The sequence below is a fragment of the Rousettus aegyptiacus genome, unplaced genomic scaffold (assembly GCF_014176215.1).
Source record: "Rousettus aegyptiacus isolate mRouAeg1 unplaced genomic scaffold, mRouAeg1.p scaffold_m13_p_2, whole genome shotgun sequence".
In the NCBI taxonomy this organism is placed as follows: Eukaryota; Metazoa; Chordata; class Mammalia; order Chiroptera; family Pteropodidae; genus Rousettus; species Rousettus aegyptiacus.
The window spans coordinates 167,177,295-167,193,548 of record NW_023416295.1 but is presented as its reverse complement, the minus strand read 5'-3'; the positions used below and the strand labels follow the sequence as shown (position 1 = coordinate 167,193,548).

Genomic DNA, 16,254 nt, shown 5'->3' with positions numbered 1-16,254 from the left:
CCTGATGACCGGGCCAGCTTGCTGTGCGTGTGTGGAGTGACCCCATGGGCGGGCGAGTGGCTGGCTGAAAGGGTGGTGTCAGGACACATCTCTCTTCTAGATTCTTCTTCCTTGGCTCCCAGGAACCCTCGTCTCCTTTACCCCTGACACGCTCCCACCTCTGCCCTCCATTCTTTTTCCCAGTGCCGTTTTCTCCTCATTGCTTGACACAAAAATAAACTATTTTTTTTTGTGTCAACAAATGAAGGATCGTTTAGCTGAATTAACACTAATAACCAATGACTAGTGATGTATTAATTTTAATTTTGCAAGGCTCCGACCCTAAGAAATTTTTTTCTTAAGGTGAATGATGTACCCTATTCCTTTTCCTTATGAATTGATAATCATGAACATTGAATATCGCTGAATATCCTGTAGGTCATTGATGTAGTTTACGTTGTGAAAAATCTACTATTTCAGGGAAAGGTTGCAGAGAGAAAGAAACAAAGGAAGACGGAGGCATGAAAGAAAGCGATATATTTGTGTTTGTGGAGGGGAAGTGTTTGAAATAGTCTTAAAAGAAGAAATAGGCTCGAAATTGAAAATGCAGTGCGGATATCGCCTGAAGCCATGTGCTACTCACCTGAGTGGATTTAGGTACCTGTCCTTTGTTCTCCACCAGCACCTGAGTTTTGACTTCCGTCCTAGTACTTGCCAGGGTGTATGTGAACTTGGCCGTTTCCATGTCCACCCTGAGCGGGGCCTGTGTCTTTCATACTCCCATTACCTGATACAGTGTTGGCACGGGCTAGCTGTTCATTCAGCGTTTGCCGAAATGACTTGTTACATAAAAGCTTCGTGTGAGAAGAGTTTTACTTCACTCTGCCTGCTGAGTACCCTAAATAACCTCGTTACTCCTGTCCCGTTTTCTCTTGCTCATGTGGCCCTGGGTGAGTTTTAACCGCTAACATCAACTAATTTGAATTTAATTTGAACTAATGGGATGTATGCAAGCCACTGCCCATTCAATTAGTTGGTTTGTGTCATCAAACGAGCATTTTAAGGGCCACTAAGTGCAGCGCATTCTGTTTGGCAGGCGGAATACAGAGTCGAGACAGACGCCAAGGATGTGGGCTTTGAAACCAGACCACTGGGGCTCGAGTCCCGGTTAGACACCCTCTTCTTGTTTTAGGTGGTTAGAGAGGTAAGAGCACAGATCGTGGGTCGGGGTTCGAATTGTGACTCTAACACTTACGGGCTCTGTGATCACAGGCACATTGCTTGACTTTTCTGTGCCTCACTTTCCTCTTCATTAAAATGGGGTAGCTTCATGGGCTTGAGGTGGGGTTAGGGTCTTGGTGGGGATTAAACAAGTTGGCATATGTAAAGCACTTAGTACTATGTCGACACTTTGTAACTGGCATTATTCGCTGCCAGTTAAGCTTCATGTCTTCCTGCGTAAAACGGTCTTAGTAGCCAGGTCTTCAGAGAATTGTGACGAGGATTGTATTCGTTTCCTGTGACTGCCATGAAGAAATACCATAAACTGGGTGGCTCGAAACAACAGAAATTTATGGTCTCGCAATTCTGGAATCTAGAAGTCTGAAATCAAGGTATATCAACGGGACCACGTGCCCTCGGAAAAATCCTCCTTGCCTTTTCTTGACTTCTAGTGGTTTGCCAGCAACCTTTGGCATTCCTTGGGGCGTAGATGCATCACTCCAATCTCCGTCGTCCTGTGGCATTCTCTCTGTGTGACGTGGCCGTCTTATCAGGACGTACTGGATTAGAGGTCCTCTCTACTCCAGTGCGACCTCATCTTAATTATTTCTGCAATGACTCCATATCCAAATAAGGTCACATTCTGAGTGATTAGGGGGTTAGGACTTCAACATGTCTTTTTTAGAAGGACACAAGTCAACTCATACGAGGATGAAATGGGAGAATCCATGAGAAGCATGGCGTGCAGAACCTAGGACCAGACGGTGCTGGTAAACCTTAACTGTGGCTGTCGTCATTGAGACTGTGTCGTCATTATCATGGTGACCGCCCTGGGCTGGGTGGCGATGGCAGTCCTCCGAACGTCTTTCAACTCTGTATTAAAACACGCGGTGTCCCATGTATTCATGGTGAATGGCGTGACCCATCTTACAGGGTGAGCCAGTTGCTTAATCTCGCTAGTCTGCGTGGCCTCGTCTCTGAAATGGGAGGAAGTAAGCCCTGCTCCCTCCGAGATGAAGTGAGGGTGTGTGTGTGCTGGTGGCCCAGGTGCCCTGCTTCCTGTGCCTGTGGGTCCCCCTCCTCTCCTGCTGGTGCGTTTACAGCCCAGTGAGGACAAGCCCCCGTCGGTGTCACCGCACGGAAGAGGGAAGGGTCGGGAAGGCTCGGACGTGAGTCAGCTTGGATTTTCCAGAACCCCCAGTGGCTTCGCAGTCAGAATGGGAAAAAAGTCTCCCTCCCCCCCCCCCACTTGAGAGCTGAACGGATTTGCTGTAGCGATGTCTAGATATCTATGGAAACAGTCCTAATTTTAGCCTTGCCACGCTTAATGCCAACTCGAAGAGTGCAGTGTTGGGTCAGGGCCCAGGGAATGGGGAAGGTCAGCCGGCCTGAAAGGGTCAGAAAAATCAGGGAGTAGCCAGCCGAAGCAAACAGGGAGGATGCTGCAGCAGTCTAAGTGGTTGGCTTAATCTAGAGGCGCCGGCTCCAAGGAGAAAACGGATCTGCAGAGAGGGCCCTGGAGAGATGAGCAGGTATCAGGAATTAGCATTTTAACCCAGGGAGCTCCCTCACTTTCTCCCCCCTGCCCAACTCTTTCTGTCTAAATTATGTTTGTTTTCTCCCCAAGTTCAAAACCTTTATTTTTTTGAACGTCCTCACTTTTGGACTCAGCTACTCCCACCCTGAGTTTCCATCATCTTTTATCATTCTGTTGAAGCACTTACAGCAGCCCATTCCATTTTGAGGTGAATCCATGTACCTCACAGTCCCTCGTTTGTTTTTGAGCCCCTCAAGGTCAGCCACGGTCACCGTCCTGTCTGTAAGCTGAGTCACCGTGGATGGAGTCACTATGCAGAAAATAAGTAATGGGCGGAGTTAGACATGACCGGTGATGTGATGTTCGGTTGGCCACATTGGGGGGCCGGGCAGCTACTGGAAAGGGAAATTAAGTGAGCGAGTATAACAAAGTATGTAGAAATGCTTTTGATGGGAATAATCTATTGGGATGGGGATGGGAATTGCCTATAATTCTATTTGGACATGCTGGGGAGGGCCACAGGCAGGAGGAGGCCATGCTCGTGATGGCGGGTGACGGAGATTGTTTTAGGCCATGTAGGGATCATCACACCCTTCCTGTCCGCCCCGTCCTCCCAGACAGGTCAGCTTCTGGCAGAGATTGTTGTAGAATATCCAACACAGGAAGAGCCGTAGACATCATCCGGTCCTGTCAAGACAAACATTTTTCATGAATACTTGCTGATTTATGTTAACGTATATATGTAAATCACGTATAACTAGCATTCCAAACCTGTCGTTTCTCAGTCATTACCGCTTAGGGCGAGGCAGAACATGGTAACGCCCGCCTGCAGGCCCCGGGGTTACGTGATGGTGTTGCCACCTGCCCGTGGACGTGGGAGGCCCGTCATTAGCAACAGTCCCCTTGTAACCGCTTGGAAGTGAGACGTGCGCGGTTGGGAGAGGTTGCCGGGATGAATTCTTGTACCGAATTTGCATGTGCCTCGTATTCTTTTCAGCAGGATGAAAAGCAACATGGTTGTGGTACAGTTGGGAAAGTGAAGTGCAGGAGATTGCGAGGCGGGCGGCACAGATCCAGTTCAGCCCCCTCCTTAGGATGATAAGGTGACGGGCCAGGTATAGGTAGACCAGATGGCCCGAATAGTTAAGTGATAGTATTTGGGGCTCGGGGCTTAAATCAGATTTTCCCCTCACCTCTACCTACCTCAACATACTAGAGAGAATGTAGACCAGTTCCTGCCAAGTACTTGGGCACTTTATTTATCTCTTTTAATCTCACTAACAGCAATGTGCAGCGAACACTGTTTTTCCTTACGACATAGCCAAGGGGAGGCTGAGACTGAAGGGCTTGAAATAACTTGCTGAAGCTAATGAGATCCAGTGATTCAACAGAGCCCCCTCCCACAGCATTTAACTGTGTCAGGGAGCTGCAAACCTACCAAAATAAGCCTTTAGGTTTTTGCAAACAAACACACGGGGGAGGTGTGGTGCCGTTTGCTTCCCACCCAGAAGTTCCGCCCCCTGAGTAATAGAACCGAGGCCAGATGCGGGGCGCTCAGGCCGGTAAGTGAGTCTGAGGGCTGCGTAGGAGCTTTCTGGGCAGTGGGGTGCCTCCTCTTCTCCCTCTTGTTTGTCCAGGGCCAGCGAAAGCCTGTTTGCCAGGTGGGAGAGGTGAGTGCTGCCTTCTCCACAGGCTCAGTTCCCTCGGGGTAGGACAGAGGGGAGTGAGCAGCCCCAGCTGACAGGGTGAGTCAGAGCAGAGCCCAGAATAGAAGCCAGAGGGCATGTATGTGAGGGCTGTCTCTCTCCCAGTTATTCGTGGTAAAGATGATTAAGCTTTTATACATAACACTGTGTGCAGACTGCTTTAGGATCATTTATTAGCGTCGCCTGGCAACAGCTCTCTGAGTTGGCCACACCCACCGTAGAGTCATTAACTGGATCAGTGGAGCCCAGCTCACTATCTGCATTATCAAGCATCCTCCCAACTCCCTCATTCATTCATTCATTCATTCATCGTTCAGTCAAGCACTTTTATTAGGCGCTTCTTTGGGGGTAGTTTTATATTGGGCAGAATTCCTTTTTCATTGCTAAGAGTATTTAATTTGTGGTCACAATAGAAATATTAGTGTCGTCTTTGCCTCAGGACAACCCCACTTACTGAGACCTTACGCACCTTGGGAGCAGGCACTGTGCTCATTTCTCCTTCTAATGCCCTGAAGAATGCCTAGCACCTAGTAGGTGCTCCGGAAACATTTGTTGAAAAAAAAGCGAATGTCTATGTGTTTGCCCCTCTGGGAGGTGCTTTGCATATCTCTCCCAGCAACCCATCCCGCATCTTAACTGTTCCTGTCCCCCGGTTTAGGGTCCCAGCTAGTGAGCATTAATCATTATTGTAACACATAGCAGATAACCCTCATTTTGATTTGAATAGTGTAGCTACTATTATCCCCGTTTTACAGATGCGGAGTGAGGCTCAGAGAGGTTAAATGACTTGCTTAAGGTCACACAGATCCTCTAGCTTCAAGCCATTTTTTTTGACTTCTATACTGGTACTGCCGGTACTGTCCAACAGAGCTTTGTACTCGATGGAAATACTTAATATCTGCGCCATCCACTACTGCAGCCGCCAGCCACAGGTAGTGACTGAGCATTTGAAATGTGGCTAGGGCACCTGAGGAACTGAATTTCTCATTTCATGTCATTTTAATCAATTTAAAGTTAGATGGCCACAGGTGACTAGCGATGAACATATTAGCACAGCTCCCAACTGTGCTATCTCTAAACAATAACCGCTCATATTAATCGTGTGCTTAATATATGCTGAGATTTTTAAAAAATGCTTTACATGTAAGTAATTTAAGTCAAGCCTCATAACCACAAATGAATTAATGAGGATCAGGGGTTAAGTACCTCCTCCCACCGCCAAGATTTTGTAGCTGGATTCTACCTCAGCGAGAACTCTTGCCTGACCCAGAGTTTAAACAATCTCTCCGCTCTTCTCCCTGTTTTCCATATGCACAGCAGCGGATATCCCCATGAGAAACAAGATCTCATTGTTCTGAGTCTTTTAGCCTCAAACAGTTCTACCCACTTCCTTCTTGGAAAGGAGTCAACCCATATACAGGCTCGTGAACTCATCGTTCCCACCGAGCAGCTCGTTTAGGTTGAAACATTTATTTATTTGAAGCAGAGTTGTGTCGCTGTCACTCTGAAAAAGATGCCAATATTCCTGGCTCTGAAAGAACCGGGATGTTCTCTAAGGAAAGCCGACGAACCACACAAAACCTACTTCTTCGTGTGATGGTGATAAGATCTCACCGTCTGTCTGGGAAGGAGAAACGATTGAGCCCGACCCAGAGTTTACCCGGTGTTCTGCTACCGGGCGGGTCACGTGACTGCAGCCTGTGGGCATAGCGACTGGACTTTACCGCTCCCAGCAGCCCTTTGCCTTCTCGAGGATCGCTAAATGAGAGTGGGCTCTGTGTTGGGAGGAGTGGCTGAAGAGGAAGCAGAGGGCGCTGGATTTTATCCCACGGTAGAGGTCGACAGTACTTTGTGATGAATGTTTGTCACAGTGTCCTCTGCATGCTGGACTCAGGCTGTCGTCCAGGCCTGTGTCTCCTCTAGAAATTAAACTAATCTAGAGGCAGGGCCAGGATTCCAGGTAGGAGCAGAATTAGCATAAAGGTGACCAGGAGAGACACACAGAGAGTGAGAGAGAGGCCCGATGGATGAGACTACCCCAAGTGTACAGCCAGATATAGGGTGTGATTGCGAGACCAGAGACCACAGGCCAGGAGCGCTTCGGGTTCTGGGGAGAGCCTTGTTCTGAGGGCTTTGACCAGTTAAATCCACATTCCTCTCTTCCTGTTGCTGTCTCAACACGGTCATGCATCTTCCCAAACTAGCCCTAACTCTCTGTTCATCCACCCACCCACCCACGTACTCATGTACTCAGTCATCCATCCATTTATCCTGCCAGCCAGCCAGCCAGCATCTGAGTCTCGTCTTTCATCATGGTACTGGGAATGGCTTGGTGAGCAAGGCACCATCCCCACCCTCAAGGAGCTCACAGCCCTGTCTGGAGACACGTATTTAGGCCTGTGTTTCCGAAGCAAGTAAAGGAAGGCTTGGCTACCTCACACCCCAAGGCCAGCTGCCTCTTGCCCATGTAGCCTCCCCCAGGAATACGACACCAGCATTGTTCTCTCTGGTCTTTGTCATACATGTACTTGTTATGTGTATTGTGCTTGGAGCATTTAATTTATGCTCAGTGGAACACTTTATTGCATCTTTATTGTAACTTTCTTGATAACAGGGGCCTCCAGGACTCAGATCAATTTCAGGCACTGGCGGGGACACTAAGATTATCGAGGTAAATCAGAGCCCTTTAAACCTGAAAGAGACCTGACGGTCAGCAGGGATCTGAAGGGTCGCTCCCAGCTCTCCCCTCTTTTCGACTCTCAGGTGGGGCCAATCAGGGTAGGCTCTGTCTTGAGCCCTGTCAATTAGTGGAGGAAGAAAGGGAAACCTCACCCCTCACTGAAGACAGAAGTGCCCTGAAGCTCCTAACGCCTCCACATGCTTCTCAGTCCCCTGCAAGCTCGTGAGGGATCAGTTTTGCTGGATTAACAAATGTGGATTTCACGTATTTACTTTGTACTCAGGCAAAACCGAAATGCAGTGAGAGCAGGCTCAAACAGCTCATCGCCTGCACAGAAACTCCAGGTTGCTTCTGCTGTCTTCACACCACAGAGGACCGCCATGTAAATCTTGAAAATAAAAGCCATCTTGTCCCCCTTTTCTTCCTAATCGAGTTGACCTGAAGCCAGACCAAAGTCCACGGCCTGGTTCAGTTTCCTAGAAATGGGACAGCATTGTCCTGTCATTGTGAGGTGTGCCGGGCCCCTGTCCCCATCGTGAGGCTGGAGGCCATCGAGCAGGTTGAGAGGCCAGAGGTCCCTCGACCGCTGAAGGAAAGCATTATGGGAGTGTACTACATGTCCAAGACTTAAGTCGTGTCGTTTCTAATTTATTTGTCTCAGTTACCCAGTGAGGCCGTATTAATCCCCACGTTAGAAACGAAGGAGCTGAGGTTTACAGAAGGACACACCCAAGGTCAGGCGGTGATTGAGGGGCACATCTGGGACTCGAACCCTAATCTGTGGGCTTCTGTGTTCCCATCCGCCACAGTGCTGAGTGGAAAGAGGGGGGGCAGTGAATTCCCTACTGAGGCTCGATATGGCGGGAATCCACTTTCTGGATTTCATTCCCCTGACCTTGGGCAGCTCCACCGACTCCTACAGAATAGGTCAGTGATACTGGTCGTGTCGTGGTGACTCGACTTCTGGCAGCCACGGCATCAGGTAGGTCCCCTGTAATCTAGCCTTTGGGCGAGCCCCAAACTCAGCTCAGGAAGAAGTAAACAGGTGGTACAGATTGCAGCGCTAGTCAAGGCCTTGAGCCGTCTCATGCCAGGCTTGCGTGACTGCTCAGTGATTGGTGAGAGCCCCCTTCCCTGAGAAGGCTCTGTGTCGTTCATGGCATAGTTCAGATGTCATCACCCCAGAGAAACCTTCCCTCCCTGATGACATGGACCCTCCAGCGCCAGCTCCTAGAAGGAGTGAGCGGACTCTTTCTTTGCTCCGTAGTAGCGGGCACGAGCTTCTGCTGTAGGCTTTTCTTTCTCTCTCTTTTTTTAAAAAGATATTCATGCTGTATTGTAGTGTTTTTATTTTTAGCGTTTTTTTTTTCAAGTATGTAATATATTGGATAGACATTTATATAGTTTATAAAACGGTCCCCTTAATTGCTCTCTCCTCCTCTGGTTTTCTACCTGGTCAATATATTAATGCTAACCGCATTCCCTATGCTGTGCTCCCCATCCCCGTGACCGTCTATCAACTAAAACCAAAACAATAATGCTTAAAGCTCTATATTCATGGCACCCCAGTATTCATGGCAGCACAATTTACAGTAACCAAGGTATGGAAGCAACCTAAATGCCCATCAACAGACGATTGGATAAAGAAGTTATGGTTCCTCTATACAACGGAATATTACTCAGCCATTGAAAGGATGAAATCCTGCCATTCTCAATGACATGGATGGACCTAGAGGTTATTTTGCTGAGTGAAATGAGTCAGACCGAGAAAGATACACACCATACGATGTAGCTTTTACCGTGGTGCTTCTTAGGGGTTCGTGTGAATCATCCCCTTCACTAGCCATGAGCCCTTGAGGGCGGGAGACTGTGCTTCTCACTCAAATCCAGGCCTCTTCTTAGGGAGACACAGGATTGGTTCCCTTTTTTTGCCCCTTTTCATTTAGGTGGGGTCACATGGCCACTCCCGGATGAAAGGTGGTGAGCAGAAGCGGCTCGCCTGACTCCAGCTGCGGCATTTTTATTTGCTGGTTCACGAGCCTACGAACCGGGATTGATGAGTGGCACCAAGTGCCAGGTCGGGGAGGTGGGTGAACCTTGTCATTGCTCATCCTCACAGCAGTACTGAGAGGCCAGGCCTGGCATGGCGGCGGCATGTCCATTCTGCAGGTGAGAAGCCTGAGGCTTTGTGAGGTTCATCACTTGTCCGAGGTCCCACAGCGAGGGTTCAAGGCCAGGCCTGACTCGTTCTGTGGCAGTGTGCTGCCATAAGCTGTATCTGCTTTCATGTGTTGTTGTGATCATTGTAGGCTACAGGTAGGGGTGTGTGTGTGTGTATAGGCAGATGTGAGTGGCCCTGGGGGACATCTAGCAAAACTGCAGGGCTCGGCTCCTTTTGCAGAGTGGGTGATAGTCAAGGTTGGCGTCCTTTGCCCATTGGTGGCTACACTTGGCCACCGGGTTAACCGAGGGGAAAATGAGTTTGCTGTTATCTCCTTGCAGGTGCCAGTGTTCCTTTAAGTGGAGCCTCGGTGAGAATAGCAGGATGGGGCTGTGCTTACTGACCTTTTCCCCGCGGCTGCACAGACAGCAATGAGGGGCGTGGGAAGAGCAGGAGGAGACAGGCAGGAAGCCGCAGAGGCTGCCGGGGCGGTGCCGCCTCCCTGCACACTCGGGCTAAGGAGTTGTTCTAGCCCCGCCCGCTCTGGGATTCCGGACGAATGAGATGGATGCCCCATGCCAGGTTTTGTGGCAGTTGAGTGGCGGGCTGGTCCAGGGGGCTCAGGCCAGTGGCCTGGGGACCTGGCCATGTCAGTTTTGTCCCCACTTTGCCCTGGTGATCCCAATAAAGCTCATGTTTATGAGCACCGAGTGTTTGCCAGGAACTTTCCTAAGCATCTTCCACGTGCTTAGTCTCAGAACCGTCTCGTCTGAGCTCCAGACAGCGCTGCTGCCCACTCAACTGTGAGGACGAGGCTGGTCGGGTGACTTTCTCGGGCCACGCTTGCTGCAGCGTTGAGAAAGCAGTTTTGCACCAGGACATTCGATGCCCGATTTTCTAACCGCTGTGATTTCTCTTCCAGGCACTTCCCTTATCTGGGCTGCAGCTTTACTTCCTACTTTGAAAAGAAAGGCAGTGGGAGACCCACACATTTATGTGAACACCCATCCTGCACAGGGCCTATATTTAGACTGTGAACAGTTATCTTATCTCAATCTTGTTTCAAGCTCCGGGGCTTAGATATTATTGCGTAGATTTTCTAAAAAATTATTCTTTCTTTTTAATTGCGCTACGATACACATAAAGTTTACCATCGTAAGCATTGTTAAATGTACAGTTTCGTAACGTTAAGTACATTCACATCGCCGTGTAACCAATCTCCAGAATTCTTTTTCCTCTCGCAACACTGAAACTATTCCCATTAAACGATTCTTCCTTCTCCCCTCCCCCAGGCGTGGCAGCCACCATTCTACTCTCTGTCTCTCTGAATTTGATTCCTCTGGATACTTTACATAAGTGGAACCATATAGCATTTGTCCTTTTGTGACTGGCTTATTGCCCTTAGCGTAACGTCTTCCAGGTTCATCTGTGTTGTAGCTTGTGTCGGAATTTCCTTCCCACTTGAGGCCGAGTGATACTCTGTTGCATCCTATATAAAGTAGTCCCCTCTTCTCTTTTCACGCTTTCAGTTACTCACAGTTGATCGACCGTGATCTGAAAACATTAAATGGAAAATTCCAGAAATAAACGATGCGTAAGCTTTTAATCGCGCACCATTCTGAGTGTCACGATGACATCTCGAGCCGTCTCGCTCCATCTCGTCTGGGACATGGACCATCCCTTTGTCCAGCAGGTGCATGCTAGTCACTTAGTGGCCTTCTGGATTATCAGATCGACTGTTGCAGCATCACATTGTTCGTGTTCAAGGAACCCATATCTTACTTAATTAGAAAAAAAAATTCAGATGTGTCTGCAGTTTGTAGAGCACCTCTCATGGACCGGGCAGCATGCGAAACGAAGTATTTTCAGAAATGTTTATTAAATCTGCACAGAAACCTTTGCAATCACCACTTTTTCAGGGTCCTGAGTTGAGGACCACATTCTGGTTCTCCCACCACAGAAGACATGGTGGCTTCTTCGCACTGACCTGGAAATGATTCTACGTCCCAGTTCCAGTGGGAGTCTTCCTCTGTGTCTTGTTCTCTTTGCTGGTAGTTGGTAGATTTCTTTACCACTCCTAGTTTCTGCAGAGACTTCAGAGGCTTTGTTTCAGCTCCTTAATTTGGTCTTCGCCAAAGGCCCTCAGAGGGAAGTGACTGCTTAGACCCTCCACATAGCTGGGCCCCTCAGGAACAGTTCCTGTCCCCCTTCTGTGGAGGGACATGTGGCTGTCTGGTTGGAGAACATGGCCTCTGAGAGCTGTTACAGCCACGATTCAGCACTCACTGTGGTTGGACCCTGCACATGGAACATTCTGGAATCTCTCCAGTGGAAGTCTGGCATGGAGCTCTCTTCCACTGCTGCCCCCTGCTTGGCTTTGTCCCTGCTTCTAGGAACAGAGGCTATTCCTTATGCACACACATCCATCAGGGCTGGTCCACAGGAGGCCTCAGTAAGCAGCCCTGAGGTGGATGGTGCTTCTCAGAGGCTAATGCTAAATCTTGACTCTATCATTTATTGTTCGTGTTCTTTTAACATTTTATGCATCTGTTTCCTCATCTTTAAAAACAAGGGGTGCGTGGCGAGAGTAACACCCCGACATTACTACGAGCACTCAGGGAGCAAAAACGTTTAACAAGGGCAGGTACATTTGTTTTATTCACTATTGAATTGCCAAGGTGGATACTTAATAACTATGCACTCTGTGACCGAATGAGTAAATGCCCTTTCTGAGCCTTGTTTGCCCCACTTTGAAAAATGAGTTAATGATGTTGATCAGTGGTTCTTAAGGGGGGGAGGCTCTGATAAGAAATTCCTTGGGGGCCTTTCCCATAAGCACATGACTAAGCCCTGCTTCTGAAATTCTGACCCATTATGTCTTGGCTGGGCATTTTGAAAATAAGGGTTCCAGATGATTCTCAGGAGCGGCCCTGGTTAAGAATGAGGGGCTCCCTGGCCTCTCAGAGCTATGGTCTGATTCTGTCTTGTTCAGGGAAGGGGCAAAAAGAGTGGCCAGAAAAATCTTCAGGGTCCTCTCGATGCTCACCTCCCACCCATCCTTCAAGACCCAGCTTAAATAGCACCTCCAGAAAGGCTCCCCTATACTCCTCGGATGGAAAGCACCCATCTCTGTTGAACATGCCACGGCCCTGGCCCGGGTTTCTGTAAAGCCGTCATCAGCTGATAGGAGACGTAGCTTCTTTTTCAGGCCATAGGCTAGTCGAGGGCAGAGTCTCGTCTGATTCAACATGGCGCCTCCCACAGCACCTTCCTCAGCCTCTCGTATCTAGCTGGCATGTCGTATATATTTAAATATGTCACTAGTATATAATGACTGTTTCAAAAGCCAACGTCTTTGGTTTTATATGTAGTACAAGTCACAACTGTCTTCCCCAAGATTCCTTCTGTTCTCATTCAGACCAGTTACAAAGGACATCTTTGTTAGACTGGTCTTTTTTTTTTCTTTTTCTTTTTTTTTTTTTTAATAAACCAGGGACATTTGGCGGGGGGAAAGGAGATTTATTCTTTCTTTATAATTAGCCTCAGTGATTAGACTGTCTTTTCCATTTTGTTTTATTTTTACTTTCCTGGAATTTATCAAGTGGCCTCTTTTCTGTGAAGGTTACCTTTTAGATGAGTAAGAGCACTTGATTAGAGCACTGGGGGATTTACTTTGTGTTTTTTTTTTTTTTTTTTTTTAAATTACTTTGTGATGGAAAGGGCTGATGTGAGCAGAAGGGTGAAAGGTCAGCCCTTGAGCTATAAAAAGAAACCTTCACACTGAGAAACAAACCAATGCTCCCAGGACAAGACTTTTTGTTGCTATTGTTGTTGCCAGCGACTGCTAAAATAGTTAATAGTCACTTTTATTTTTGAATTTGTTTTATATTTGACTAATCCCTCGTGGCTTGTCTTCTATGCTCAGGACAATTTTTTTTTTAAAGGGACATTAATAGCATTTATCAACTATGACTTTATGTTACCTGTTTGAGTGTGATTTGTTAATTGTTTGATACAATCGAGTTTCACAGTTGATTCTAGAGTGCCTTGGTAGACTACTTAATCCGCAAGAGGCAACTTAATCTTGTTCAGCATCTAAAAGGAGTGTTCAGTGTAGCTGGATGGACATCCAGCTGGCCCTCGCCTGCCTGCCTGGTTGGTTGGGACTCAGTTGGGGGCATGCTGAGAGCAGTTTTACTTTCAAACTTGCTTTCTCTTGTCCACAGTTGAGTGAAGAGGTGTTCTTGGGGGTGGCCCCTGGAGTACGAGTGGAAGGAAGTTTGCTTTCCATCCATCCGTCCGTCCGTCCATCCATCCATCCACCCACCCACCATCCATCCATCCATCATCCATCCATCATCCATCCATCCATCATCCATCATCCATCCATCCATCATCCATCTATCATCCATCATCCATCATCCATCTATCCGTCCATCCATCCATCCATCATCCATCCATCCATCATCCATCCACCCACCATCCATCCATCCATTATCCATCATCCATCCATCATCCATCCATCCATCATCCATCATCCATCCATCCATCATCCATCTATCATCCATCATCCATCATCCATCATCCATCTATCCGTCCATCCATCCATCGTCCATCCATCCATCATCCATCCATCCACCATCCATCCATCCACCCATCCACCCACCCATCCATCCATCCAATGAATCCTTAGTGCCTATCCCAAGTGAGGTTCTTTTTTTTCCCAAGTCAGGTTCTGAGGATGCAGAAGTATGCTACCTTAGGCATATTTCTTTAGGCCTAAAAATGCTTCGCGAGGTAGATATTATTAGGGATTATATTTTTATACACATATATCTGTAAACATAGTTGTGTGCGGTGTTTTGCAGAACAGTGACAGCTATGAAAATAAGCAGTCTGGGTTTGGAAACCAGTTACCTCTTACCAGCCAAGTGATCCTGAACAAGGGACTTCAGTGCTCGGAGGCTTGTGTCCTCCTTTGTTGAATGAGGCTAATGGGTTGGACCCACATCTCGGGGTCACCGAAGTGACACGTGAAGTGCTTAGCAGATGGCCTGACTGCCCAGTGTAGGCACTTAGTAGGTAGGACTGATCCACGGAAGGGAGAACCTTCTTCCCCCCTCTTAGATTCAGTGGCCGGGCCTGTGAAATGGACGGACGGAAGACAGCTTACACGGGACAAAAGCATACACATTTTATTCGGATTTTAAAAGTTTTATGTGGCACAGGGGTGGGAGAGAGACGCTTCACAGAAAGAAGAGAAAAACCCCACAGAAGCCGCTGGGAGGGATGTCTTTTATATACTCTTGACAAACGGTGATGAATTTGTAGAGAAGTGGGAAGGCAAAGGAAAGGTGTTTCTGGACTTTTTGCAAGTGGGAAATTGTGGGGCGGTAACTATATGGGGGCACGGATGGTGGAAAGGGTTATTTAGGAAGGTGTGTTTGTGTGGGTTCTTCTCGGTGCCATCTCCATCCCTGGCGGTGAGGTGGTCCCCGCCCCCCACCACCCAGCCCTTCCCGCGCAGGGGGTTTCTGCCCTGCTTTCATCCGACAGGGAGAAGGCAGGGCATCATCCTGTGTCTGCTTTCTCTCAATGCCTTCTGCTCAGAATAGTCCTTACCCAGAGTGGCGTATTTTGGGGGTGGCACAGGCTGCCGCCCTGCGGTATGGGTGTGCAGATGTATTTGTGAACCTGTGTTGTTGGTCTGAGAAAACAGAGGCTCTGTCCAGCTTCGGAGCTCGCACTTCGTCCACGAGTCTGGATTCAGCCCTGCACCAGGATGACCTTTGATCCAGTTTGCTGCTGGGAAGGCAGCTTGTGGGGCAGAAGGTCTGGAGCCCCAGGTGCCCATGGTTCCACCATGTAATTAATTGCTGGGCGGTCCCGGATGCATTCCCCTGACCTCCTCGAGGAGTCTCTCTCACTTTTCTCATTTCCGAAGTGGGGCACAGATGCGGATTTCTCCTGGGATGTTTTGGTAGGGTCGCCTCGTCCGCGTCTGTGTTTACGTTTGGTGTGGAGGAGGTCTACTTATCGTGCTCCTCTCACCTGCCAGCGCCAATCCCCTTTGCTCTGCTATTTCTTTATTTCCATAGCACTTATCACCTTCTCACATACTGTAGGATTTATATTTTTAATGTAGTATGTTTATTTTTAATTAACTCTTCTCCCCATCGGAATGTGACCTCATTAAGGGTTGGAATCTGTATTTACTTTGCATCTACACCCCCTTGAAATTGCCCGACACGAACCAGGTAGTATGAATAGTTGAACAAATTGAGTGAAGGGAAAAAAAAAAAAAAATCATACCAGCAACCCAGCAACTTTGCTGTCAGCTCGGACCTGGCCTGGCTCTGAAAGTTAGGCCCCCTGGTGTGCTGGCGTTAGACTGGGAGGGTTTCACAGCACGCTGACATGTGACAAGGTCACTCTGTGATGGTGATAGAACCAGACAAAAACAAGACCACTCCATAATTAAGACGAAAACAAGAGCGCAGCGCAGTCCACAGAAATGGCCAAACACGCCTCTCTCTCTCCGCTCACATGACTGACGGCTGTCCCTTTACCGATTGCCGCTCTCCCGCTGCTCACAGCCTCCTGCCTTTTAGATAAATGTTGTAAGGATCCCTGGTCGTGGAGTTCCTGCTCCGTGGCAACGGCCGCTGGAGCAAAGCGGCGCTTCCTTGAACCTTCCCCCAAATCACTGAATGTGTGACGTGTATGACGAGCAGCCCCTATCATCGTCGTAGTGAGACACCTAATTCTTCGAGGCCTTGGTTATAAAGCCAACTTTATTTGACCTCAGGTGTGTCCCTGCTGGTCTTCACCTGGAGGCTTTGCGTCTCATGGTTAATAAAACTTTATAATAAGGCATCACTGCACTAACGTACAGGTTATTGTTACTAGCTGGGTGGTGATGAACAGATGTGTGAATCTGCTAGACCTGAACCTTCTAATCTGCAAAGTG

General features: G+C 48.3%; 1 protein-coding gene across 6 annotated transcripts in view; it reads left to right on the top strand.

The window, feature by feature from the left end:
• LARGE1 (LARGE xylosyl- and glucuronyltransferase 1) overlaps nucleotides 1–16,254 on the top strand; it is a 477,871-nt gene that overhangs the window by 40,875 nt on the left and 420,742 nt on the right. The window lies entirely within an intron of this gene.